The 4,590-nt window shown below is 39.2% G+C and overlaps 1 protein-coding gene across 1 annotated transcript in view; it reads left to right on the top strand.

The window, feature by feature from the left end:
• Positions 1-4,590, top strand: part of ZBBX (zinc finger, B-box domain containing) — a 143,378-nt gene that overhangs the window by 135,120 nt on the left and 3,668 nt on the right. The gene's annotated exons all lie outside the window — the stretch shown is intronic.

The raw sequence follows: 4,590 nt of genomic DNA, 5'->3' as shown, positions 1-4,590 counted from the left end.
TTTCTCCACATGCTCTCCAGCACCTGTTGTTTCCTGATTTTTAATGATTGCCATTCTAACTGGTGTGAGATGGTATCTCATTTGTGGTTTTGATTTGCATTTCTCTGATGGCCAGTGATGATGAGCATTTTTTCATGTGTCTGTTGGCTGTAAGTATGTCCTCTTTTGAGAATTGTCTGTTCATATCCTTAAGGGCAGAGTTTTGAAGGGAAATAGAGTCTCTTACCCGCAGGAAAGAGAGAGAAGTGGGAGGGTTTTGGAAGAGAGGCAGACCCCACAGTTTCACATTTATTCACACTCGTCTCCCAGGATCCTGGCAGAGCTTCCATTTGAAATGGGAAAGGGTCCCTAGTCCCCCTTGCAGGGTATGCAATGAGGATGTGGCTTGCTTCTTCAGTGCCCCACTGCTCTAACCTCTAGGGGAGCATACAGATAGGCAGACTGTGGGGCTCCAATCTTACGGCTGTGTCTAGGGGTGAATGTTTACAGCTCTTGAAGCCCCAGTGGGCATGTGTTACAGGGTGATCTTTTAGTTTGCCCTTTGTAGGTGGCTTGTGTTAACCAGCTCAATTAGACCCTCTAGATTGTCACAAGGATGGAGGACTTTCTGTAGCCCAGGTTCTTGCCTTGGTGTACCGGAAGAATTGGATCACCTGTGGTCTTGGAGAATGAGTGCAAAGTTTTATTGAGTGGAAGTAACTCTCCACTAATGGGGAAGCGAGAAGGGAGATGGTTTTCCCCTAGAGTTGGGCTGCTTGGCGGCCCCAGCTCTCCTCTGACTACCCTAGCCAAACTTCGCCTCAACCTGCTGGTTGATGGGCTGCCAGTGTGCCAGAGTCTGTCAGTGTTCTCTTTTGCCAGCGTGACCCCTTGACGTCCTCTTGCCATCCAGCCACTTGTGTCTTCTTCCACTGATGTGCTCCTCTCAGTCTCTGGCCACTTGTGTGTCTGCCTGCTAGCGTCTCAGGTTTTCATAGGCCCAGGATGGGGGTGTGGTAGGCCAGGGTGGTCTTGGAAAATGCAACATTTGTGCACAAAAGCAGGAGTGCCTGTCCTCACCTCAGTCTGTGGTGTAGAGCCTTAGCCAGGAACCTGCCTTTCTCTACCCAGCACTTCCCTGCCCCACTTCCGTATCACTTCCTACGTACTGTAAGGTACGATGTCCTTGGTAAACCCAATTTTTAATAAACTCTAAAAGCTGTTTCCATTCTAAAACTAGTTATCATCTGTACTGCTTTGAGGATTATAGTTAGTTGTAGTTCATGCCACTTATTATTCCTTTCACAAATAGTTTTATATAAATAACATTATAACCATTTCCTCAATGAACTTAACATATCGGTATAACTTACTTATAAAGACACTTTGTCAGTTTCTGGATGTTACTGCAGCCTGAAGAAATATAGGAAATATGCATTGTGAAAAAGTATTAGGGATAATGCACTTTAAAGCATTTACTTCTTCAATAGTTAAAAACGATTTATTTGTTTCAAGCTCAATCTGATTTGTGGTTTAAGAATCTTTGTAGTCCTTAAGTTCCCACAACAATCTTGTGTTTGTATGTTTTCACAGGTAATTAACTGAGCAAGTAATTAAACAGATGAAAGCACTTTTTCTTATATAAGAAATAATAAAAATATACCAGATACTAGACCATAGGCCAGACTGTCAGTGAAATAAAACAATGAGGCAGTGGCTTTCTGAGTTACTGGAGCCTCTGTTCATAGGTTGACCATTAAGTAATGTATTAAACTGTAAAAGTGCTAATCTAGTCAGGATTTATTGTTCACAAATTAACTAGGTAACCCTCGAAAAGGCAGCCAAATTACAAAGAGATAGAATGACAGTCTTTTTGCTTTAGTGTGTCTTTAAATTTCTGAAAACAAATTGGGTGCACATAGAAGTGAAAACATATTTAAAAGTTAATAAAAGGAATATGACACCATTTAATCAGTAATAATAATTACTGGTTGCTTTTATATGTGATGTTGCTCCATTCGATCTTGACAGCTATTTGGTAAAGTAGATGGGGCAGATGCTACTTTTAATTTCCTTTTTTCATATTCAATAACTGAGGCTCTGGGCAATGCAGTGATTGCTCATGGTCTCCCCTGGATGTATAGCAGAGGCAAGGCACAACCTCAGGCAAAGCTACCCCCACATTTCTTTGTCTTGCCACAGTATAACAATGCCACATAAATAATTTGAAACCTTTACTTCAAATCAATTTTGTGATCACTTGTAATAGTCAATTCTCACACTGCCATTGGAAATACCTGAGATTGGGTAATTTATATATTTTAAAAAGAGGTTTAATTGCAGGGTGTACAGGAAGCATGGCTGGGGAGGTCTCAGGAAACTTATAATCGTGGCAGAAGGAGAAGCAGGTACATCTTCACATGGCCAGAGCAGGAGGAAGGGGTGGGTGAGAGGTGCTACACACTTTTAAACAACCAGGTTTCATGAGAACTCTCTGTTACGAGAACAGCAAGGGGGAAATCTTCTCCCATGATAATGTCAACATTCATCAGACCCTTCTTCCAACATTAGGGTTTACAACTGGACATGAGATTTGGGTGGGAACACAAATCCAAACCATATCACCACTTAAGAAGGGGAGGGTATGGGCAGAGTGAAGGTAAAGGAATGCAAGCATGGAGAGAATAGGAAAAGGAGAAATAAGCAAGACATAGTGCAGAGGGGAGAGGAGATGGAAAGAATGAAAAATAAGGAGGCTGCAGTGTTAGGAATAGGGCTCACAGTTTACAAAGTGGATGTCACACTGTCTTTAATATTAGGATATAGATATGTAGCTATTCTAGATAGTCCTTTAGAGTTGTTGTTTTTCCTTGCTGGGAAATAGCCTCTCTGATTGGTTCTCATTCTTTGAAGTTTTTATATTTCTTTCTTTAGTGTTTTCTTTCATTTATTTAAATAAGTGCTTATTTCTCTATGGAATATAGTTTTATGCATGTGTTTTAAATGACTTCAGTTTTAGAAATGTACCTTAGAACTCTATATTTTAACCATTTTTTCTCCTTAGTCTAATTGTTTATTATTGTTTTTAAAGAGATTCCTCCATGATCAGAGAAGGTACTCTTACTCCAGGGATAAAAAAGGTTTAACTATAATTCATTTCTCAACAACTGACTTGCCAGTTGTAAATTTTTTAATGCAAATGTTAATCCTGTCTTATCAGGTCCTGTATTAGAAAAATCAGGTGACAGATTTTTGTACAATTGAACTTTTGGGTTTAACACTAACCTACAATGGGGTTGTTATAAGTAGTTTTATTTTTCTCTGCCTTGATTTTCTGTTACCTAAAATCAAGTGGTATTACCCTTGTTCCTGTTAACTTTACAGGTATTCTGAAATATAATTTTGAGAATAAATAGTTCTAGAAAAATAGACTCATTCTATTTGCACAATTTGAATTAGCTTTATGCTCATTCAATTAGCTCAAATGAGTCATAAGAATTTGGATATCTCACCTGGTGGTATTCTTTAGATCAAAGCATTACTACTGGGTTTTAGTTCTATAATTCTACCAATTCCAAATCCTGAATTTACTGCTTTCTTGTGGGAGCATTTCCTTTCGTTAGGGCATGTAAAGGTGCCTTGGGTCTTCTTTTACCTTATGGAAAAATAGGAGAGAAGATAATAGCTTAAAGCTAAAGAATTAGATTCTGGAACAGAGTGATTTACAATATTGGTGAGCTGCCAGAGATCAGTTCTAGTTTCAGCCCTTCCACTATATGGCCGTGTAACTTTCAGCAAGTTATCAGTTCTCCATGGGCCCCCAATTCCCTGATCTCTAAGTGAAGATGGAAGTAATTAGGAGGTTTAAAAATTTTTAACTAAAAAATCTTTTGTCTTTTTCAAAATTAATCTTATATAGAACCCCTAAATTTAGATCAGGTAAAGTCCTGATTGTTGAGGATATGGTGAGAGCAGGAACCAAATCCTAAGCTTATTGAATGTATCCATACATCATGATTTCAAAGTCACTGGGCTAAACAATTTTAGGGACACTTCCATGTGTAAATTCATTGAGGTCTGTTTTTCAGAGGGAATAATCTGATTTACTTTCAGTAGGGAAATCTCTATTTGCTCAAAAATGTCAAGTTGATACTAATCACCAAAAAAAAAAAGTCCATTGTAGAACACATGTGTGTTGATGTTTGGTTCTTGTGACCAGGAGGATGTTTATTTGTCCTTTCATAAAAGTAAAGGGCTTTGAGAGGCGGAGGTGGGCGGATCACGAGGTCAGGAGTTCAAGAGCCGCCTTACTAACATGGAGAAACCCTGTCTCTACTAAAAATGCAAAATTAGCTGGCTGTGGTGGCACATGCCTGTAATCCCAGCTACTCGGGAGGCTGAGACAGGAGAATCGTTTGAATCTGGGAAGCGGAGGTTGCGGTGAGCCAGGATCACGCTATTGCACTCCAGTCTGGGCAACAAGAGTGAAATTCCGTCTCAAAAATAAATAAATAAATAAAAAGAAAGACAAAAGAAAAAAAGGAAGGGAAGAATAGCAACCAGTAATTTTGACAGTTTTTTTTTTTTTTTTTTTTTTTTTTTTGGGGGCTG

Source organism: Mandrillus leucophaeus, unplaced genomic scaffold (genome assembly GCF_000951045.1).
Source record: "Mandrillus leucophaeus isolate KB7577 unplaced genomic scaffold, Mleu.le_1.0 Scaffold561, whole genome shotgun sequence".
Taxonomy (NCBI): Eukaryota; Metazoa; Chordata; class Mammalia; order Primates; family Cercopithecidae; genus Mandrillus; species Mandrillus leucophaeus.
Note: the sequence above shows the minus strand (reverse complement) of the source record. Positions and strands in the feature narration are given on the sequence as shown.